The 24,808-nt window shown below is 34.6% G+C and overlaps 2 long non-coding RNA genes, 1 other non-coding gene and 1 pseudogene across 3 annotated transcripts; 3 read left to right on the top strand and 1 right to left on the bottom strand.

Moving 5' to 3' along the window:
* Positions 1-253: 253 nt before the first annotated feature.
* TRNAS-GCU (transfer RNA serine (anticodon GCU)) lies at positions 254-335 on the top strand. Its single transcript has one exon. It is a non-coding gene; the product is annotated as a tRNA-Ser (tRNA).
* Positions 336-4,925: 4,590 nt separating this feature from the next.
* Positions 4,926-6,809, bottom strand: LOC146930350 (uncharacterized; annotated as a pseudogene).
* A 1,322-nt stretch (positions 6,810-8,131) lies between these two features.
* Positions 8,132-10,371, top strand: LOC146930349 (uncharacterized). The gene is made up of 3 exons (XR_015006353.1): positions 8,132-8,415; positions 8,584-8,655; positions 10,097-10,371. It is a non-coding gene; the product is annotated as an uncharacterized LOC146930349 (long non-coding RNA).
* Positions 10,372-22,124: 11,753 nt separating this feature from the next.
* On the top strand, positions 22,125-24,398 carry LOC146930348 (uncharacterized). Its single transcript, XR_015008330.1, has 3 exons — positions 22,125-22,398; positions 22,567-22,638; positions 24,080-24,398. It is a non-coding gene; the product is annotated as an uncharacterized LOC146930348 (long non-coding RNA).
* Positions 24,399-24,808: the final 410 nt, after the last annotated feature.

Here is a 24,808-nt window from a genome sequence, read left to right as displayed (position 1 = left end):
TGACCCACACTTCTTATTTTCTAGGTTATGTTTAGTTGACCCACTTCTTATTTACTTGCCAGAGTTCTAAGTTCAAAGCCGATTGGTTCCTTCATATATGAACGTATTAATACATTAATTAATGAATTGTTCAGTCACGTAAGTAGGAAATTAATTACAGGACGTTAAGAGAAGTCTTGAATGAAATTGTATACAAAGTTAAGTCTTCAATTAAACTAAAAATACGTAAAATTAAAACCATAAAAATAACAAAGTCGCTTTGGCCGAGTGGTTAAGGCGTGTGCTTGCTAAGCGCATGGGGTTTCCCCGCGAGAGTTCGAACCACTCAGGCGACGTTATTATTTTTTTTACCTTTTATTTTAATTTTCATCACTCGGCAGCATGTTTTGCTTGTCTCAGCCAATTGATTAAAACATCATATAAAAAAAACTTTTTTTTTTGACGTTAACATCATATAAAAAAAACTTAAATATACTTGTAGTCCTCTATTCTAATAAATCATCAATTTTGATCTCTTTTTTTATCTCATTTTTCTTTAGAAAATAAAAAAAATTGTCATCAATTTTTTTATCAACAATTTTTCTTTAAAAAAAAAATAAATCAATTTTGATATCATTTTTATTTCTAACTACACAGTGCATTCTCGATTGGTAAATTTTATGTAACCATTCTGTTTTTGAGTTATTTTATTTAAAATAACACTTTTCCTATTAGCATGGGCGGAGCCAGAAATTTTGCTTAGAATTCAAATTTACCGGTTGTTGCACTTCCCGAACATAAACCATAGACTAATTTACATCTCTTGTAAAAACTCCATCTCCATAGACAAAAGAAACTCTCACAAGATAAGAAATTGAAACTCTACTTATCTCTGATAATTTAATTAAAAATGTTATTTCAACAGGGAGATAGTATAATTTTAACTATTTTGATATTATCTCTAAGAAAAACTATTTTGATATTATATATGACATTATTTTTTTGAAGTTTTTTCTAAAACTATCTTTTGTTAACAATATATAAAACTAATTTTACTTTACTTTTGTGTTTTGAATCTTTTGATGAAATAATTTCAATTATATGTTTAGAGCGAGATAGAATAACTACAATAATATAACAATACTCACCTCTATAGAATGGGAAGTTCTCTTGCATCAACTATTATAATCATAATTCTAGAAAATATAATCTTGTTATACATGCCCACCTCTTGGTAACTTTTTTCCAACAATTTAACAATAACTACTACTTTTTTCTTATATATCAACTACTATCTTATACTTTATTATCCTCTATGATCTTTCTATAATTTAAGCTTAAACTCGTAAACTGTTTTAATGTCACTTTATTCGTTTTTGAGAATTTAAAAGCTTTATTTTATTTTAAACTACAAATTTATGTCCTCTTGAGCTTAACTCAGTTGGTATGGACAATGCATAAAATATGCAAGGTCCGGGGTTCGAACCTCGGCCACCACAAAAAAAAACTACAAATTTACATTGAGGGTTCGAACCTCGGGGTTCGAACCTCATTTACATTGAGGGTTCGAACCTCGGGGTTCGAACCTCGGCCACCACGAAAAAAACCTACAAATTTACATTGAGACCACTTCCACTTTTTGAACCACTTCCACTTTTTGAATTTTATATAGGTAAATTTGAACCACTTCCACTTTTTGAATTTTATATAGGTAAAACAAATTTTAATTTAATTGTGTGTCTTGAAGATTTAATTTAAATTATTACCTCAATAGGTTAAAGGATAACATAACTGCAATTAGTTTAATCTAATTCATGTAATACTATTCATCAATTTATTAGACCAAGATCTATCTATCAATAAAATTTTCAATATTATCAATAAATTGTGTAAAATTATATTATATAGAAAAATCATCTAAATTATCAATATGAAAATATTAAAAAAAATGTGTAGTTTTTCTTTTCAAAAAGATAAATAATATTGTTTTATAAGAAAAAATATAGGTTTAAATGTGTCATTGGTCCCTGCACTATTTTTTGTTTGACATTGGTCCCTGCACTTTGTAAAAATATTGGTATTGGTCCCTCTGTTAACTTTCTGTTAAAAAAAAAACACAAAACTAACGGAGTGCCATGTGGCCCAATCATTTCACGCCACGTGGCACCAATATCAATATTTTTACAAAGTGCAGGGACCAATACCAATATTTTTACAAAGTGCAGGGACCAATACCAATAGTTTTGTGTTTTTTTTTTTAACATAAAGTTAACAGAGGGACCAATACCAATATTTTTACAAAATGCAGGGACCAATTTCAAACAAAAAAAACATAGGACCAATGCCAAAATCTGATGAAAGTGCAGGGACTAAAAACATATTTAAGCCAAAAATATATAAATTTATTTGAAACATACGCAATATCAGAACATATTATTAATCAAGTTTTTTTTTTTTTACAAGATGACATCACAGGTTGCTGAACAGGAACTCTAGGAGATCGTGAAAGGGGTGAATTGAGATTTGTATTAGCATAGTTTTGGTCAACATCAAGTGCTGCAACTTTCAATTACAGAAGCAGAAAGAGACTTAGCTGGTTTTGTTAACACTAATTTTCTCTTTGAAAAGAATCGCATTGGTGATACGTAATGTAGACACGACCCTTTTCTTAAGTTGCAAACTTGAACACTTTGTTTGGTTGAGTAGAAATAGGAAAGAGAGAAGTAGGTGAGAGAGAAATTGAAGAGAGAGTGATAACTTCTCTTGTTTGGTTAGGAGAGAAGTTGAGAAGAGAGACTAAAAAGTAATGGGTCCCACAGCTTTTATACTTCTCTCCACTTGTGCCGAGAAAGTGAGAAGAAATGGAGAATTGACTATATTAGGGGTGTTCGCGGTGCGGTTTGGTTCGGTTTTGAGCAAAAAAGTCATCCAAACCGCGAGATAAAAAAGCATGCGGTTTGGTTTGGTTCGGTTGATTTTTAAAAAGTCATCCAAACCAAACCAAACCAAACCAATGCGGTTTGGATTGGTTCGGTTTGTGCGGTTTATCGCGAGATAAAAAAATATTACATTAACTCTAATATTGCCAACTTGTTACAAAATAAACATAGGACATTTTATTTTGATGTTTATATGATAAAATATTGGGTAAAACTTATATCAAAATAGGTAAAACTAAGAAGAAACATAAGCATGAAACAAATCATTGGGAAGTAAAGAAAACAAATTCATCACTGGAAATGAATTGAAAGAGATGGAAAGGAATTATAATCGAACCTGATAGTGCAACGATGGAAAAATTGAATCAAAAGAGATTATTCTTGAGCTATGTAATTGGGCTAGTACATATTTAAGTAATATTCATTATTCTTGCGGTTTGGTTTGGTTTGGTTCGGTTGCTGAGATGCAAACCGCAAACCAAACCGAACCGCGCGGTTCAATGCAAAAGTCATCCGAAGTCATCCGAACCAAGTGCGGTTTTTTGCGGTTTCGGTTTGGATTGGTTTGGTTTGCGGTTTTTCTATTGGGTTGGTTCGGTTTTGAACACCCTTAGACTATATTGGCCATTAGTTTCTAAAGTTTATTTATATTTATATTTTTTTTTTCTCAACAGTTTTTTAGATTTCATTTTTTTGTTCTACTTCAAATTTCATTTTACTGAATACGGGAGCCGTTTTACTCTAATAAAGCAAAATATAGAATATACTGTTTTTATTAGGTTGTTTGTTCAAAATTGAAATTAAAATAAAATTAAATCATTTCCTCAAAAATAAAATAAAATCATATCAAACTAATAATTAATTCAATTAATAAATTATATGTTGTTTTTATATTTAATTGTGTTTGAAAAAACTATTTTAATTTCTTAATGAGGTAAAATTAAAATTAAAATGCATTAACTTCATTACAAAATTAAACTCAATTACTTGTAAAAAAAAAAATTAAACTCAAATATGATAAAGTTGTATAATAACTTTCTTAGTGTAAGGATATTTTGGTCTTTTCAAAAATTAAACACACTTCTCTCTTCTCTATTTCTCTCATTTCTCTCTTGTAACAAACAACCTATTAAATCTACTCTATTTCTTACCTTTTTCTCTCTTCTCATACTCTCTCTTACCTATTTCTCTCTTCACAACTTCTCTTCTATACCAAACATAGTGTAACTTGTTGTCGGTAAAAAATAACTTTAATTTCTTGTTAAATACTTTAAAAGGCATGAGTATGACTGTGAAGTGATTTTGTCTAACTGCTGTAGTTTTAAGAAAATATTATGATTCACATACAGCAGATATTCATTATTAGTCTTAGAAATTGTATTTGAGCGGACACCACTTGTGTACCATTAAGATATCAATGTTATATAACATTGGCCAATGAAGGTGTGCCACATAGCACTTCACATAAATATCTTTTCTCTTTCCTCTTTAGACTTTCCTATGTGACACACCTTCATTGGTCAATGTTATATACCATTGGTATCCCAATGGTACATAAGTGGTGTCCGTAGTTGAGCCTAATACAATCCCACAAAATTGGCTTGTGAGCCAAAAAATGTCCCACTTATAAGTACATGTTCAGGCCATATTTTATCCGATGTGAAACTCTATCAATTAAATTAAGACTATATCATCATTAATAGAAAATTTTTAAAAAATAAGTTGGGGTATAAACCAAACCCAGGACAAAAATTACATAGAATTACGAATCTTCTTTGATATTTTTCAAATTTTTCTTTATGGACTTGGATACAATTTTGCTAGAACTTTGATTGTCTCTAATTTTCAAAATGTTATTCAAGATGTGCAAATTATGAACAAAAGATGAATATAAGATCTTATCAGGAGGGCTTTGATGATTTTGAATAATATTTTTTTTAAACCCCTCCAAATATATTACCAAACAAAAAAGGAACAAAAGAAGATGGGGGCCAAACCAAAACATCTTCAGAAATTAACAAACCTAAAACAGACCAGCCCTAGCCTATTTTGAATATAATAGTGATTAATACAAGAAGGAACGTCAAACCAAATAGTACGGTTAGCAACATTAAGACCAAAATTGGCCAAGGCATCTGCACAACAATTCCCTTCTCTATAGATGTGAGTGACCATGAAGTTCATGTTACTTGTTTTGAGAAGACAATTTTTCCAGCGATTTCTTAAGCTCCAAGGAATCAGAGACAGGTTTTTGAAAGCGTTGACCACTAAAGCAGAGTCACACTCTAACCATAGAGAATTCCAGTTGTATTAATTCAATGGCTCTCATAGCCCCAGAGAGCTCAGCATGATAAGCATTCCCCACTCCTGTGTTTTCAGCAAAGAACAAACTTTGCATTTTTATCTCTAAATATACCTCCACAAGATGATGTGTTTTGGTTAGCTGAACCATCAGTGTTGCACTTTATCCAGTGTAAAATGGGAGGATTCCAAACCACCTCAATGATCTTTGGTGCCTTAGGAGGGTGAATGGATATGCTAAATTTCTTGAGTATGGTGAAATCAGTGATAGATGAGGAAGCAACAACATTTGTGAGGTTACCCGAGAGAGAGACATTAGAGATAATAGTGGAAATAGAGGTTTGCCAAGTAACAGACTTGTCTCTGAATCTCTTCTGGTTTCTTGCAAACCAAACCGCATTTAGGATGTTGATTAGGGATGCAGTGATGACAAGCTTACATTGGCGATTCCAATTTCTGTGACAAAGGTTCCAGATGTCTTCCGCGTGTTGGAACTACAAAGAAATATTCAGAACAGCAGCAAACCATCTCCAGATGTTTATGACATAGGTGCATTGGAAAAAAAGATGGAAAGAAGTTTCAGAGTGTGTCATGCAAAGGGAGCACATGGAAGGAAGGGAGCAGCCTCTGGTAGCGAGGTTCTCATCAGTTGGCAGCTTCTCATGCATTAATCTCCATGCTAGGATGGATTTAGAGGGAGGGATATCTTTGGACCAAATGGATTTAGTCCAATTGAGTTTAGGAAAATGATGTCGCTTGAAATCAAAAGCATCTTTTAAAGAGAGGATACCAGAAGTATTATGTTTCCAAACTATCATTCTGATCCTGCATAGGGAAGGTAACAGAATGAACTAGATTGCTCAAAGAGGGAAAAGACCATGTCAAAATTGGGGGCAGGTACCAACGAAAATTGCAAATATAATCACAAACAGAAGCAGAAAAACCTGCAATCAAGTTTGTATTGACGTTCAGATTTTGAATAAGAATACCCCCACACCAGTCATCTTGCCAGAAGTTGATGTGCTTCCCATTGCCAATTAACCAAGTTGAATTGTCTTTTAAGACTAGGAGTTCATGTTTTATGCTGCTCCAAAGTGAAGAGAATATGTGATGATTGATACAATTGACACCTCTCAAGACTCTACTTCTCAAAATGACTGCCCATTGCTCTTTAGAATGAAGAGTATCCTAACAGAGTTTCAAATTGGTGGCTTCATTAAGACAAATTAAGGATCTGACATTCAAGCCTCCTTCATCATAAGAGGCACAAATTTTCTTCCATGCAACAATTACCATCTTCCTCTTAGTAATATCACCACTCCAAATGAAGTTTTTAATCCACTTTTCTATATCTCTAATCAAGCTGACTGGCCAAGCATAAATGGACATGGTATGAAGAAGCATTGACTGTACAACTGCTTTGACCAAATGAACTCTACCTGCAATGGATAGAAGGGAAGCTTTCCAATTGGCTAGCTTCAATTTAACTTTATCAAGAATGTGTTGGAAGTAAATCTTCTTTGGCCTACCTTTGAAAATTGGTGCCCCCAGATAGTTAAAAGGCAAAGAGCCTATAGAGAAACCAAGCATGTTAACTATAACGCACCGTTTCACTAATATAAAGAAAAAATAAAAAAAAATGTTAAAATAATAGTAATTAAATGAAATAGATGTAGACAAAACACAGAAGTTACTAGATTTTTCCCACACACCCTGTTCTCATTCTCTTTCCCGTATTCCTCTTTCCTCTCTATTCTTTCATATCACCACATCTTCCTCTTTCAAATTTTCTACTTTTTCCTTCAAATCATCAATTTTCTTCCACAAATCAAACACCCAAAATAAATATTATGCATCTAAGCAAGCTATTTCATAGTACAAGCTCTATTTGGTAGAATTTTGGGATTTGAGTTTGTGCCTTGGGAAAGAAGAGGAATACCCATATGGTGAAAGTTATTCATTGAGACTTCTTAGAGGTATATTTATCAACTTACAACTCAATTAGTGCATATTTAGACATGATTAGTTGTTAGAAATTAATTTTTGAGATTAGAGTAGATGATATAGGGAATTTATGGTTAACTATAGTTAGAGAAGTAGTAGAATGAGTTTCTAATTCATGAGAGAATATTATTGATGCTCAGATATGACGCCGGATGCTTCACATACTTCTTCAGGAGTGGTTAGAGAGCAAACTTTGTTGATTCGTCGTAACTGTATTGTAGGCAGTGTAATCCTTATATAGGTAGGTTAGAAGCTTGAGAAAAATTGATTCAAGATGTTATTTCAAAGGTGAAATTGATCAAAGATCGTTAAGTAATAAAAAGCACACAAAGGACGTAGGTTGACAAGAGGTGCTTCCTTTTTATTCAAAGTTTGAGAACATTTATTTTTACGAGCATCATTAGTGGAAGGAGTTTGCGATGTAGTAGAACGACAAGATAAGACCAAAGTTCTTTGGGACGTTTAAGGTTGTAGCTTAGAGTTGGGTACTTCCACTGGTTCTCTCAACAGTTCGTCCGGTCTTTCATATTTTTGTCTTTGAAAGTACCTTTATGACCCTTCTTATGTGATTTGATTAATCAAGAAGATGTGCAATTGGACGAGAATTCGTCATACACGGAACATCCGGTAACTATTACAGATAAGCAAGTGAGATGTTTAAGATCAAAGAGTATCATTTAAGTAAAGATTCTGTGACAAGGATTATCCAACGAAGTAATAACATAGAACACAGATAATTCATGTGTGTCAAGTAACCACACTTATTTGAAAAATCGAGCTTATTAGTTTAAATTCGAGGACGAATTTTCTTAAGGCGGGAAGAATGTAACCAACCGTTTCACTAATATAAAAAAAATGTTAAAATAATAGTAATTAAATGAAATAGATGTAGACAAAACACAGAAGCTACTAGATTTTTCCCACACACCCTATTCTCATTCTCTTTCCCGTATTCCTCTTTCCTCTCTGTTCTTTCATATCACCACTTCTTCCTCTTCCAAATTTTCTACTTTTTCCTTCAAATCATCAATTTTCTTCCACAAATCAAACACCCAAAATAAATATTATGCATCTAAGCAAGCTATTTCATAGTACAAGCTCTATTTGGTAGAATTTTGGGATTTGAGTTTGTGCCTTGGGAAAGAAGAGGAATACCCATATGGTGAAAGTTGTTCATTGAGACTTCTTAGAGGTATATTTATCAACTTACAACTCAATTAGTGCATATTTAGACATGATTAGTTGTTAGAAATTAATTTTTGAGATTAGAGTAGATGATATAGGGAATTTATGGTTAACTATAGTTAGAGAAGTAGTAGAATGAGTTTCTAATTCATGAGAGAATATTATTGATGCTCAGATATGACGCCGGATGCTTCACATGCTTCTTCAGGAGTGGTTAGAGAGCAAACTTTGTTGATTCGTCGTAACTGTGAGTTGATAACGATCATTATCGCATATTTTCACTATTAATATTATTGGTATTTTGATAATTTTCTATGTTAAAGTGTTTATAAAAATGGGGAACACACCCTTTGAATTTTTTTCTTCTCATTGATGCTTATGTTTAAAGTCATCGATATTATTATGGTCTCTATTTGGATTTATCTATGATTTATTGGGCAAATGGCTGAAATGGAGATTTGGTTGCATATATTATAACGTGTTTTGAGATATGGGAAATACGGTTTTGAAATATATGTTTTTGGGAACTTTCGATATTAATATGCGCTCTATTTGGATCTGGATATTACTCGTGGTTTATAAAGTAGAGGAATTGAAATGAAGAATTTGATTGTATGTATTTTCATAGTAGTTTTGATATGTTGTGAAATGTTGTTTTGAAATATGCGTTTTTGAAAGGATTCGATATTAATATGTACGCGACTTGGCTTTGGATTTACTTATGATGATAAGTAGTAGATTTTCGATTGAGTTTTGATGAACGTATTTTGACATAAGTTTTGTGATGTTGCGAAATATGATTTTAAACGTGTATTTTAAGAATGGTGTTTTGAAAATTATGGTTTTAGTGACGACGACCTAGGTGCACCTAGTATGTGATTTCAATTAGGTAGAGTTACCCTGTTAGATGGAGCCGCCCCGATGGAAAGGCCGTCATTAGGAGGAGAGGGCTATCAATGAGAGGTAAACTTCCTAATTGAAAATGTTTTACACCTTGTTTTGAGTCGAGAAAAAAGAGCTATCCGTTAGATGGAGCCACCCCTATGGAAAGGCCACAATTAGGAGGAGAGGGCTATCAACGAGATGGAGCTAGTTCTCGATTCACCCATTTTGATTTTTTTCACTAAATTGAGTTTACTATACTTTAAAAACATTTTTGTTTTGAGTCGAGAGAAAAGAGTTATCCGTTAGATGGAGCCGCCCCTATGGAAAGGCCACCATTAGGAGGAGAGGGCTATCAACGAGATGGAGCTAGTTCTTGATTCACCCATTTTGATATTTTCACAAAAAATGGATTTTTATACTTTCTTTGAAGTTTATTATTTTGGTTCCATTTCATTAAATCCGATATTTATATTCTATTTGGATTTGATTACTTCGATTCATCTTTATTATGCGCGATTCCTATATTTTCTTTAAAGTTGCGGATTTGGGTTCACCTCTTTACGACATTGGGATTTTGATATATACTAATTTGGTTTGATAAACTTACAAAGTTTTTCTAAATTTTATTGTACACTTGATTGCGAGTTTATTATATTTTTATATGGCTACTAGCTTTGCAAATTAAAATTAGATTTAAGAATATTAAATAATCGTGCTCTTGTGTGTTTCCCTTCTAGTTGGTGGTGGTTGTTGTCTCTCACTAAGTCCTTGCGACTTACTCTTTCATTTTCTATTTTTTTCAGATTTCCAAGCAGCTAAGTAGAGAGGTGCTAGTAGACTCAAGTTCAGCCGCGTCACTCTTTTTGGTATGCTTCCTTGATGATTGTCTCTATTGTTTATGTATACATTGAGTCAAAGTACCTGCAGCTATTTGGGGTTTAGAAATGTCTCATTTTGAGTTGTACAAATAGGTAAAATGTCAGTTTGAAATTCTGATTGATGATAATAGTTTATGAACATGATTTACATCTTGGTAATGTTGAAAGTATAGGGGTTACTCTGTCGAAATTTCAGTAAACATGAGTTTAAATTGAAAGTTAGCTTGAAAATTGTTTATTTAAATCTTTGGTCATCAGGCTTGCCGAACTATAGGGTATTAGTTCGTGCGTCGGTCACAAATATATTTTTGGGTCGTGACAAAATTGGTATCAGAGTTCGGTTGTAGGTCCTAATAGCTGCAGACATAGAGTAATAATAGGTTTTTGTTAGTAAATTGTGAACCGCGGCACCATTTACTTGCAAAAATCTATTTGCATTCTATGGTAGTGTCATTTGTTGTCCAATCTTATTATCTCTTTTGGTCTTTGAATTGTTTTATTTTGTTTGTCGTCTCGTCCTATTTTTGGCCAATTTTCTTTCATTCGATGAGGATGTCACCCAATTCTATTATCACCACTAGAAGGGAAATTAGTTCCTTATGGGCTTACTGCCCAACCTTATGATCATGGTCAAAGAGGTCATGATTCGGTTCGTACTCGTGGTCGACTTAAAACAAATGATGGTGGGCATAACATTCACGTCGACAGACATATCTGGGTTGCAAGAGTAGTTAGTGTTAATGTGCTTGAGAAAAACTAAGATTTTATTGGCATTGCAATAGCTTTTTGGGGTTGTTGTTGGGCAGTAGTAGGATAATCTAAGACAAATAAATCATGACGGTCAATAAGAATTTGGTTGAGAAGCAGCCGACAAATCCACCTACATCGACTTAAACCCTTGCCCTTTCTAAGTTTGTTGTATGAGGATGCACTGCACTTTATTGAAGATGTTATAAGTTATGAAGGGCATTAGGATGCTCAAATATAAGGATTAGCGAGTTGACATTATTTAAGTTGGAGGGTGTGTTATATGACTGATCTGATACACTTACATGTGGAAAATAAGAGGGATCACCTCTATTGGAATGAAGTGACACCACTTGATTGTTTATTGCTCATTTTCTTCTAGAAAGTGTTGGAGATGGATTAGATCACGAGTATGAAAGATCGGAACAAACCAAGGATATGTCAACTTCTGAGTACAAAACTAGTTTTACCGAGCTTTCAATGAACGTTCCTCACCCTGTAATAGAAGAGATGTGTATCAAATGGTTCATTAGAGGATTAAGAGAATACTATGTGGATTTATGGTTGGATCTAATTGTGCTACTCTGCGGAGGTTTCGAGCTTTGCACTTATTAGGCAACAAAAGTTTAAGGAAGGTAGTAAACATGACTCTCACAAGAAACGAGTTGAATGATAATACTGCTTATCGTGGTGGAAAAGTTATATTTGGTCATTAGGACAACAAGTATCAATATCACAAATGGATGGTTCAGGTAGACAAACTTTTGGGCATAATGCAAAATCGTAGGTTATATCATGGGGCATATAGATAATTCACTTTTCCTTAGATTACTTTTGATTTTACAATGGTTCACTCGACTTAATAAATATTTTGTTTCAAAGAAGAAAAAGTATGATTTCAATGTGGTTAAGTATGTTATATTAGGAGGGATCGTCATTGGTAGCTGATAAGTGCCAGGAAGTAGTACTTTTAATGTTTATTTATGGCACATTTGTTACTTGTTTCACAAGTTATCCAGGGAAAAGCCGAGAGAAAAGTGAATTTTGATCTATTACGCTTTAGGCATCTTACTCTACCCATTTGTGCAGGAAGTGAGTGTTCAAACATCAAGCAAGAGCCAAAAACAACAAATTTGGGCAAAGGCCATCTCGCCATGGCGAGCCAAAAGCGAGCCAAATGGCGAGGACTTCCAGAGAGCACCAGGCCACTTCGCCACTGAGATGGCCATGGCGAGAAATTTCGCCAGGCGAAGAACTGGCGAAGCAAAAGGCGAAGAAAGGCGGTTTGCTCTATTTTTGGTGACGTGGCAGAATTCCATTGGTGAAGAAAACTGAGCTTGCCATGGCGAGCAATATTCTGCCAGGAGAAATGCAACTTCTGCAGATTTGTATAAAAGCTCATTTGCTCTCATTTCTTGAAGAGTTAGTTTTTCATAGCTTTGCTTAGTTCTTCGTTTGTAAGATATTTTATAGAGAGAAATAGGGTAGTTCTTCATAGAGTGAGAGTGATTTTGAAAGTTGGATCTTTCTTCCTTTGTTGAGTCATCACAAGGTGTAATGGTTCCTTCCTTTTCAATCCATCCTTGCAAGGCTTCCATGATGATGTGTAGCTAAATACTCTTTGTTGGGATGAGAGGTACTTGATCCTTGCTAAACATGTAATCTTTTGATCTTACAATATATGGTTCTAGCAATTTATATTCAATGTTGTTGTTATTCTTGTGTTAATGATTTCAATGAGATTCAAGATGCTTTGGACACAAACTCTTGAATCTAGAGCTAGAGTAGCAATCTATCTTAGGTTATATCATTCTTGAAAAGTTTGTTAATCTTTGATAATCACCATAATCAAGAGTTTAATGCTTTCGGATACTTAATCAGGCTGGACACGGTCGATTAAGTTATCCGATCGACTTTGTTATCGTTTAAGGGATTTGGACATGAATGTTTAAACGATACCTTAGAGTTAATTATATCGCTTTAGACACGAAGGATAGTTTAGAATTGATTGTGATAATGTTGTTTATGAAGCTAGAATTCGTATGAATCGATAGGTTATGTGTGACTCTTGGTTAAGGAACTCTACTCCTAACAAGTTTCAATCCTTATTAATCTCAAATCTTTTACTTTTTGCAATTTAGTTTAGCTAATTACAATTCAAACAAACAAGTACTCTTAATACTTGGAATGATAATTGATGTTGAAATGTCCTTGATAACGCACTAATCCCAGTGGAGACGATACACAAATACTTATCTTGTTTGATGCAAAACAACTTCATCAAAATGGCGCCGTTGCCGGGGAATGATGTTTAGTTATCATAGATAGTACGATTGATTTATCATTTTAAGCATTCGTACATAATCCGTAAATAGTTTTCTTTATTTGATAGTTGTTTGTACTAACCCCTTGTGGATAAACAAAGAAAAGTTTCTTGTTAGTTGTTTCCATTTTAGGATCATCACCTAGCCAAAATCATGGCTGATCATGGTTATAGCAACTTCTATACTTCACCCGAGTATGAATCCTATCAACAGTATCAGCAACATTCTTATGAAGATGAAAGATATTCGGTGATAGAAGAAAATAATCCAAGCCGACAATCAATCCACTCTTGGAGAACAAGAAAATAATCCAAATATGTTTGAGAGAGATGGAGAGATTGTTGAAGAAGTTGTTGTTCAAAATGAGGAAGTTACAACATTAGAATGTGGTGCATCACATGAAATAGAACTTCCTCAAGAAAGGCCACTTAGTGAAGATGCCAAAACGGTTGATATAGGAGAAGTAATGGTGGTTGAGAAAAAGGAACGGTTACTAATCAAGGAAGATTTAATGGAAACAAAAGGGAAGAAGATGAACAAGGTAGAAATCGATCGGGTAATTGATGAAATTTGCACCTTGTTCAATAAACCAAAGCTAGGGAGGTCATGGACTCTAAGTCATTCATTCCTAAAGTTCATGGAATTCCTACCAAAACGTAGGGTTTCGAAAGATGATGTGCTATCCGTTTCATTTTGGCCACCCTAACGAAAAAGGCGTCGAGCTAACGACGTTAAACAAGCGCTAGTTGGGAGGCAACCCAATTTTGTAAGTTTATTTATTGTTTTATTACATAAATAAGTTTAGAGTCATTTGCATAACAAAGCAATCCAAAGCAGAAGCAACTTGAAAATTATGGTCTAAAAATGTCATTTTCGCCAGGCCAAGAATATTCCGCCTGGCGAAATTTACAAGTCAAGTGACCTGAGTTACCATTTCACTCGCTATGGCGAGCTCAGGCTCCGCCTGGCGAAATTTGTCAAAATGGCAGTTACGTTTTCCAATGCCACTAACTCACCATAACTCCTCCCAACCACCCACTAACCCTCATTATCTCAAAATTTCGGTTTCACTTTCCTTTCTCTCCACCAACCCTATTTTCTTCTCTTTCAAACCTTAAATCCCAAAGAGAATTCTCCACACAAATCCAATTCAAGGCAAATCAAGTCAAGCTTGTATTTTTTCATTATCTCAGCATTTGAATTGCTCACACTACAGGTTTGTCAATTATTGCTTTCATTGCTTATTATCAATTGCATGTTCTTTGACACAACCCTAGGATAGTCACCATGGTGCTGTTAATACTTTCAATCTCTGTAAAAATTGAACCTCTAAGTGACTAAAATGAACCAAAATCAGAGCAAATCTATATTCTTTTCATACTCAAACAACAAATTTTGTTTTACCCTTTTATGTTGTAAATTTTCGTAGAAAAAAGGGTTGGTGTGAAAAATCTCTGATTTAATTCATCTTTTGGTCATGGTTAGAGTCGAAATTCACTGATATAGGGTAGAACAATCATAAGATAGCAACAAACAGGGGTAAACTGTTGATTTGATTGAAATAGGGTGATTTTCGAATTTCTGGGTTCCCTCGCCATTGAGCTCGCCATGGCGAGGTGTTCATAAGAAACCCAAATTTTTTTAACCAATTTCGCCATGGCGAGCTCAGCCTTCGCCTGGCGAAATTCACTAGACCCAGAATTTTTTTTTATTCTGCTTTGACTGTAATTCTTTCTAATCATTTGTCCTGTGAATTGTATGGGTTTCCTGGTTTTGTTCTTAGCAGGTATGGCACCTAAAAATTCACAAAAAGCATCAGCTTCCGCTAGGGGAAAAAGGAAACAAACTGAAGATCCACCGGCTTCAAGGCCATATGATGAGCACAGGTTCTTTAGTGCTGACCATCAGGACAGGTTTCAGGAACTCTGCAGCCGGAAGATTTGGCATGACAAGCAGTTCCAAATCTCAGCTGAAGGGAAATACAGAGTGCCGGCTGCCATCATTCAGAGGAGAAAATGGGAGAAACTGGTTGCCCCACACCCTCAACTCAACACTGAAATAGTGCGTGAGTTCTATGCGAACGCCATGCCTCTAGAAGGAGAGAGTTTTAGCTTCAGAACCATGATAAGGGGCAGGGTGATCACCTTTGATCGCGAAGGCATCAATGATTACCTCGGGAAACCGTAAAAACTCAAACACCCAGATGAACTGTGTCCCTTCCACCTCCAGCAAAACAAAGGGGATTGGGATCACTCAGCCATTCAAGCAACAATTCTGCAACCGGGGAAAGGGTATGAGAAGAGTGTGACCGGGAGGGATACCGTGAAGAAGTGTAACATGACCCCCATTGCTCAAACCCTCTTGAAACTGATCTTGTTCAATGTCAAACCTAAGAGTCACCTCTCCACTTGCACCATAGATATCCCACCCCTCTTGTACTACATTCTCACCGATTAACCGGTTGACATTGCTCGCATCATTGCTGAAGAACTTAAAGATGTTGCTTTAAGCAACAAGGATAGGGTCCCTTTAGCCTTTCCTGGATTGATAATGGGGTTGATTATTAGCCTCCGCATTAAAATCCCTAGCCATGTCCATAAGGAGCTGCAGAATCCAATCACTGATGCTATCATTGCAAGGCACAGTGACAAAAAGAAAAAGGGTAAGAAAGGTACCGGAGCTTCCTCATCGTACCAACCTCAAGCTCCAACATCAGCTGATGATTTCTCACACATGGACCCAGCCCAGAGGCAGTGTTTTACTTACACTTGGGACTACCTGGATGCTAACAAGCGAGCGATGACTTCATTGCATGACTCTATGTACCGGATGCAGCTACATGCCGGTTACCCACAGGTAGCAGACCATCAGGTTCCTTTTCCAGAGGCTTTTCAGGCTTATTGTGCTTGGCCTGGGGACAGGCTATTTGTCTATGGAGGGGGTGGTTCTTCAAATATACATGTTGATGATCCAGCTGATGATGATCAGGGTGGGGCAGATTTACATGATCCGGATGCAGTGGTGAGTGCAACAAATTCTAGTGAAGGCACTCAGAGTTATGAAGAGGAGGAGTTTTAGGGAGCAGAACTTGAAAGCACATCTGAATTGAGAACATTTGAAGATGCTTTCAGTCAATTCCTTATTTCTAGAACTCATCTTTTATTGTTTTTTGTTAATTACTCTTCTTCTGTTAATGTTACTTTGTTATGTATGACTTTAGTCGTGATGTTTTGAATTATGTTTTGTTTCCGTACTATGGGATGTTGTACTGTGTTATTGTTTTAAGACAATGTGTTTAATTACGGGTTGTTAGTATTGTTTTAATAACGTATTGTGTTATTTTATTTTTGTGGATGTACTTCATTTTAAGCTATTTTTTAAAAAAAAATTGTGGAAGTTTATTTTGGTTATTACTATTGCTTGTTTGAAAGAAATTGAAAAAAATGCTCAAAACTTCAAATTGCAATGTGCTTGAAAGATAGCCAAAGTGAGCAAATCTCAGATGATTGATAATGATTCATTGTTGTGATTAAAGCGCATAGCCAAGGTACAAGTTTCCGTTTTTTCTAGATTTTTACTTGAATGTGAAACGGGTACTTTGCACAAATTTCATGTAATTTAGTTCTTCGTAATAATATATTTGTTTGTGAACCACTTAGTACTAGCTAAAAAGTGAGGAAACCTCAAGTGTTTGTACATATGCAAGGAGACCGATATTCATTGTTTAACTCGATTGTGTTATTTTAAATCCAATAATTGTTTTAAATTGTGTGAAGGCATGGAAGTGATCAAGGCATATTTTTGTTTATGAGTGAAACTTACTTGGCCACAAATAGCCTACCTTGTGAGAAGAGCGAGTACTTGCTAACCCACTTGAGCCAAATGAATCGGAGTCATCAATTATGAACTGTCAATTCATAAGCACAATGCTTGATAAAGTTGCCTTTAAATTTTTCAAATTTCAGTTCATTCTTGACGCACCTTAGGACTCTGATATGTTTTTAATTGTTGAACCCTAAAATTTCATTGTTTATTTGTCCCTTTTGCCTTCGAGTAGAGGAACATTCAAATAGGGTATTTGGTGATTCAAGTTGGGGAGAGAAGGTAGATGTAAATCTTATGTCAAGTACTATGGTGTAATTTTATCTTTGATCAAGACAACATGGTGTTGTAAATACAAAAAGAAAAAGAAAAGAAAACAATGTGTACATGAAAAGAAAAAGAAAAAGAGAAAAAGAAAGAAAAATCCAAAAATAGAATAAGTTGTCAAGATCAAAGTGCTTCATGTTTAAGCACCAAGGGTTTGTAATGATTGGTAGGAAAGATTGTGGAATTTAATGGTTGATACAAGGAATGTTCCTCTTTGATAGGTTTTTTGATTTCAATTGCCCCACATATGACATTTCTTTTGTAGCCAAGCCAAGTTATAACCCTCAAAGACCTTTTGATCCATGTTTTTATGCCTTTTGAAATGATATTTGGATGGACACATAACTTGATTTTTATGTTAAATTGATTGCCGGATGTGTGTTCATAACCCTCACTCGCTTGATTCAATTGTTTATTTACTTTCAAAGAAGTGTGTTAGGTGTGGTTCGTGAATAAGTGTATTATTGATTTGAACTATTTGACATGTACTTTGTGTTTAGAACTCATTTCACATTTGCAGTGGATTGGCAGATTAGTTGGAAGCTTCAGACTTGCCCGCACATATTTTTTTCAAATCATTCATCTACAAAAGCTTTCAAAGTCTTTCATATTTGCGTCTTGGCGTAGCTTGTTATGTTTGTGATATTTTGTTTGAGGACAAACAAAGAGTTAAGTTGGGGAGAGTTTGATAAGTGCCAGGAAGTAGTACTTTTAATGTTTATTTATGGCACATTTGTTACTTGTTTCACAAGTTATCCAGGGAAAAGCCGAGAGAAAAGTGAATTTTGACCTATTACACTTTAGGCATCTTACTCTACCCATTTGTGCAGGAAGTGAGTTTCCAAACATCAAGCAAGAGCCAAAAACGACAAATTTGGGCAAAGGCCATCTCGCCATGGCGAGCCAAATGGCGAGGACTTCCAGAGAGCACCAGGCCACTTCGCCACTGAGATGGCCATGGTGAGAAATTTCGCCAGGCGAAGAACTGGCGAAGCAAAAGGCGAAGAAAGGCAGTTTGCTCTATTTTTGGTGACGTGGCAGAATTCCATTAGTGAAGAAAACTGAGCTCCCAATGGCGAGCAATATTCTGCCAGGCGAAATGCAACTTCTGCAGATTTGTATAAAAGCTCATTTGCTCTCATTTCTTGAAGAGTTAGTTTTTCATAGCTTTTCTTAGTTCTTCACTTGTAAGATATTTTATAGAGAGAAATAGGGTAGTTCTTCATAGAGTGAGAGTGATTTTGAAAGTTGGATCTTTCTTCCTTTGTTGAGTCATCACAAGGTGTAATGGTTCCTTCCTTTTCAATCCATCCTTGCAAGGCTTCCATGATGTTGTGTAGCTAAATACTCTTTGTTGGGATGAGAGGTACTTGATCCTTGCTAAACATGTAATCTTTTGATCTTACAATATATGGTTCTAGCAATTTATATTCAATGTTGTTGTTATTCTTGTGTTAATGCTTTCAATGAGATTCAAGATGCTTTGGACACAAACTCTTGAATCTAGAGCTAGAGTAGCAATCTATCTTAGGTTATATCATTCTTGAAAAGTTTGTTAATCTTTGATAATCACCATAATCAAGAGTTTAATGCTTTCGGATACTTAATCAGGCTGGACACGGTCGATTAAGTTATCCGATCGACTTTGTTATCGTTTAAGGGATTTGGACACGAATGTTTAAACGATACCTTAGAGTTAATTATATCGCTTTGGACACGAAGGATAGTTTAGAATTGATTGTGATAATGTTGTTTATAAAGCTAGAATTCGTATGGATCGGTAGCTTATGTGTGACGCTTGGTTAAGGAACTCTACTCCTAACAAGTTTCAATCCTTATTAATCTCAAATCTTTTACTTTTTGCAATTTAGTTTAGCTAGTTACAATTCAAACAAACAAGTACTCTTAATACTTGGAATGATAATTGATGTTGAAATGTCCTTGATAACACATTATTCCCTGTGGAGACGATACACAAATACTTATCTTGTTTGATGCAAAACAACTTCATCAGTAGCTACGACACAACTATTATCTAGTCATGCATTAACATAGTCGTGTTAGTACAAATTTATAATATTTTGAGTGTGAATTGGTTGCCCTTCCATCATGTCACCCTAATCTTTTATAACAAGGTAGCGAGAGTTGAGATATTGGGTAATCTATTTTCTACTTTTAGGAAAACCTGGTTTGGTAGCATAAAATTTCGCCTTGGGTTTAGGAGCTAATAAGTTATTGCAAACAGGTTGTCAAGAATAATTGGTTTTGATTATGGATATACAAGTGAGTGAAGAAGAATTATAAAAAGTTCCAAAAACATTTGGGTTTCGTGATGTTGTCAAGACGAACTTCCTGGATTGTCACTTGATAGCGAGATTTGATTCTCTATAGACTTGGTTCCTACCACTCAACCCACATCCATACCTCTTTATCGAATGACCTAGAATAACTTACATTGTTAAGGGACTGACCACTAGACCTTCTCAATAAGAGATTTACTGACCTAAGTTCGTTTCCTTGAGGATAAATGTATTGATTATAAGTAAGGAAGATAGATCTGTTTGACTGTGTGTAGTCTATAGACAAGTGAATAAGGTGATAGTTAGGAATAAATATTATTTACCATGCATTTATTAGTTGTTTGACCAACTTCAAGAAGCTTAGTGTTTTCCAAGATTTATTGAAGTAAGGGTATCACTAGTTGGATATTAAAAGTGAACATATATATCAAATACAACTTTTCGCACATGCTACGAGCATTGTAAAATTCTGGTTATACCTTTAAGACTTACTAATGCTCCAACATCTTTTAGGGATTTGATGAATTGGATTTTTTTCAACCTTTCTTAGACTGATGAGTGATATTCTTCAGTGATGACATTCTTGTGTATTCCAAGAGTAAAGAAAGACATTATCTATACGAAAAGACTTTCTTAGATTTGTAACAACCACAAAGGTCTTAGTATAACTTAAATTTAAGAGAAATAAGGTGGATGAAGTCTTGTAAAGACTTGTGTCACCTGGGAAAGTCAAATGTTGTTGTAAATGTTTTCAGTAGGAAGTACATGGGCAGGCTTACTCATTTAGACAAAATGAAGGGACCTATAATTAAAGGGTTACAAAAACTTGTTGGAAGTGAGATTCAATTTTAGCTTAATCATTCAATGGCATCATTGTTCATGTGTAAATTTGTTCCACCATAGTTTACAATATCATGGAGACTCAGTTAAGATTTAGACTAGGTAAATTGGATAAATAATGGGAGGAATAGTAAAGTTACAAATTTCTTAGTTGATTTCAATGGTGTTTTTGTGGTTAAAGTTTTTATTGTGTATTACAAATGTTGGTGATTTATGGAGAAAAAAATATTAGAGGAGTTTCATTATTCTTGTTATACCATCCATTTAGGTTCGAATAAGATGTATCAAGATTTAGGAGAATTATACTGGTGAGAAGGGATGAAGAATAATGTAGAATATTTTGTCTTTAGGGGCTTGTTGTGCCAAAAGGTAAATTTTAAGCACCAAAAGTCGGCAAGTTTAATTTAACCTTGTAAAATACTTAAATGGAAGTGGGAAGGTATTGTGATGGATTTCGTTACCGGGTTACGACTAACTCAAAGAAAGTTATGACTTGGTGTGGATGAGTATATAGTGGTTGACCAAGTCTACACATTTCTTACTTGTGAAGATTCTTTATATTGCATTTCATTATGCTAAGACTTATTTAAAGGGGAACATTTCTTACAATGGTGTATCGGTCTCTACTATCTATGATAGCAAGGCTTTGTTTACTGCTCTATTTTGGAAGTCTTTCAAATTTGAATTGGAAGCCCGTTTGAATCTCAGTACAACCTTCATCCTAAGAATGATTCTTAATTAGTGAAAGTTATACACATCCTAGAGGATATGCTTCGTACTTTTGTTCTTGAACTTCGAGGAATTTAGGATCGATATTTATCTAAGGTGGAAATTTGGATATAACAATAGTCACCAATCTAGTGTTTAGATGTTACCCTTGGGGGCTTATATTGTAGGCAGTGTAATTCTTATATAGGTAGGTTAGAAGCTTGAGAAAAATTGATTCAAGATGTTATTTCAAAGGTGAAATTGATCAAAGATCGTTAAGTAATAAAAAGCACACAAAGGACGTAGGTTGACAAGAGGTGCTTCCTTTTTATTCAAAGTTTGAGAACATTTATTTTTACGAGCATCATTAGTGGAAGGAGTTTGCGATGTAGTAGAACGACAAGATAAGACCAAAGTTCTTTGGGACGTTTAAGGTTGTAGCTTAGAGTTGGGTACTTCCACTGGTTCTCTCAACAGTTCGTCCGGTCTTTCATATTTTTGTCTTTGAAAGTACCTTTATGACCCTTCTTATGTGATTTGATTAATAAAGAAGATGTGCAATTGGACGAGAATTCGTCATACACGGAACATCCGGTAACTATTACAGATAAGCAAGTGAGATGTTTAAGATCAAAGAGTATCATTTAAGTAAAGATTCTGTGACAAGGATTATCCAACGAAGTAATAACATAGAACACAGATAATTCATGTGTGTCAAGTAACCACACTTATTTGAAAAATCGAGCTTATTAGTTTAAATTCGAGGACGAATTTTCTTAAGGCGGGAAGAATGTAACCAACCGTTTCACTAATATAAAAAAAATGTTAAAATAATAGTAATTAAATGAAATAGATGTAGACAAAACACAGAAGCTACTAGATTTTTCCCACACACCCTATTCTCATTCTCTTTCCCGTATTCCTCTTTCCTCTCTGTTCTTTCATATCACCACTTCTTCCTCTTCCAAATTTTCTACTTTTTCCTTCAAATCATCAATTTTCTTCCACAAATCAAACACCCAAAATAAATATTATGCATCTAAGCAAGCTATTTCATAGTACAAGCTCTATTTGGTAGAATTTTGGGATTTGAGTTTGTGCCTTGGGAAAGAAGAGGAATACCCATATGGTGAAAGTTGTTCATTGAGACTTCTTAGAGGTATATTTATCAACTTACAACTCAATTAGTGCATATTTAGACATGATTAGTTGTTAGAAATTAATTTTTGAGATTAGAGTAGATGATATAGGGAATTTATGGTTAACTATAGTTAGAGAAGTAGTAGAATGAGTTTCTAATTCATGAGAGAATATTATTGATGCTCAGATATGACGCCGGATGCTTCACATGCTTCTTCAGGAGTGGTTAGAGAGCAAACTTTGTTGATTCGTCGTAACTGTGAGTTGATAACGATCATTATCGCATATTTTCACTATTAATATTATTGGTATTTTGATAATTTTCTATGTTAAAGTGTTTATAAAAATGGGGAACACACCCTTTGAATTTTTTTCTTCTCATTGATGCTTATGTTTAAAGTCATCGATATTATTATGGTCTCTATTTGGATTTATCTATGATTTATTGGGCAAATGGCTGAAATGGAGATTTGGTTGCATATATTATAACGTGTTTTGAGATATGGGAAATACGGTTTTGAAATATATGTTTTTGGGAACTTTCGATATTAATATGCGCCCTATTTGGATCTGGATATTACTCGTGGTTTATAAAGTAGAGGAATTGAAATGAAGAATTTGATTGTATGTATTTTCATAGTAGTTTTGATATGTTGTGAAATGTTGTTTTGAAATATGCGTTTTTGAAAGGATTCGATATTAATATGTACGCGACTTGGCTTTGGATTTACTTATGATGATAAGTAGTAGATTTTCGATTGAGTTTTGATGAACGTATTTTGACATAAGTTTTGTGATGTTGCGAAATATGATTTTAAACGTGTATTTTAAGAATGGTGTTTTGAAAATTATGGTTTTAGTGACGACGACCTAGGTGCACCTAGTATGTGATTTCAATTAGGTTGAGTTACCCCGTTAGATGGAGCCACCCCGATGGAAAGGCCGCCATTACGAGGAGAGGGCTATCAATGAGAGGTAAACTTCCTAATTGAAAATGTTTTACACCTTGTTTTGAGTCGAGAAAAAAGGGCTATTCGTTAGATGGAGCCACCCCTATGGAAAGGCCACCATTAGGAGGAGAGGGCTATCAACGAGATGGAGCTAGTTCTCGATTCACCCATTTTGATTATTTTCACTAAATTGAGTTTACTATACTTTAAAAACATTTTTGTTTTTAGTCGAGAAAAAAGAGCTATCCGTTAGATGGAGCCGCCCCTATGGAAAGGCCACCATTAGGAGGAGAGGGCTATTAACGAGATGGATCTAGTTCTTGATTCACCCATTTTGATATTTTCACAAAAAATGGATTTTTATACTTTCTTTGAAGTTTATTATTTTGGTTCCATTTCATTAAATTAGATATTTATATTCTGTTTGGATTTGATTACTTCGATTCATCTTCATTATGCGCGATTCCTATATTTTCTTTAAAGTTGCGGATTTGGGTTCACCTCTTTACGACATTGGGATTTTGATATAGACTAATGTGGTTTGATAAACTTACAAAGTTTTTCTAAATTTTATTGTACACTTGATTGCGAGTTTATTATATTTTTATATGGTTACTAGCTTTTCAAATTAAAATTAGATTTGAGAATATTAAATAATCGTGCTATTGTGTGTTTCCCTTCTAGTTGGTGGTGGTTGTTGTCTCTCACTAAGTCCTTGTGACTTACTCTTTCATTTTCTATTTTTTTCAGATTTCCAAGCAGCTAAGTAGAGAGCTGCTAGTAGACTCAAGTTCAGTTGCGTCACTCTTTTTGGTATGCTTCCTTGATGATTGTCGCTATTGTTTATGTATACATTGAGTCAAAGTACCTGCAGCTATTTGGGGTTTAGAAATGTCTCATTTTGAGTTGTACAAATATGTAAAATGTCATTTTGAAATTCTGGTTGATGATAATAGTTTATGAACAGGATTTAGATCTTGGTAATGTTGAAAGTATAGGGGTTACTCTGTCGAAATTCCAGTAAACATGAGTTTAAATTGAAAGTTAGCTTGAAAATTGTTTATTTAAATCTTTGGTCATCAGGCTTGCCGAACTATAGGTATTAGTTCGTGCGCCGGTCACAAATATATTTTTGGGTCGTGACATTATCAATTTGATCCAACCTATTTTTCCTGATTCCACCAGCAAAAATAGAAGATTTTCTGATGTTCATAATCTGCCCTGAACAATTAGCATAGTTTGTGAATAAATCTTTCAAAGCTTCTAAACCTGCCTTTTTCCCTTTACAATAAACCATAATATCATCTGTATAAAAGCAGTGTGAGGGGATGTTAGTGTTTCTAGTTGCACTGATAAGCTCAAGTTTGCCTTCATTGACAAGTTTTGTGATACCCCTACTTAGAACCTCTTCTGCAATGCAAAACAACAGAGGGGAGAGAGGGTCTCCTTGCCTGACTACTCTACTACAGCTGAAAAACC

This window comes from Medicago sativa, chromosome 4 (assembly GCF_051527215.1).
Source record: "Medicago sativa cultivar Bolivia chromosome 4, Bolivia_mono, whole genome shotgun sequence".
Taxonomy (NCBI): Eukaryota; Viridiplantae; Streptophyta; class Magnoliopsida; order Fabales; family Fabaceae; genus Medicago; species Medicago sativa.
Note: the sequence above shows the minus strand (reverse complement) of the source record. Positions and strands in the feature narration are given on the sequence as shown.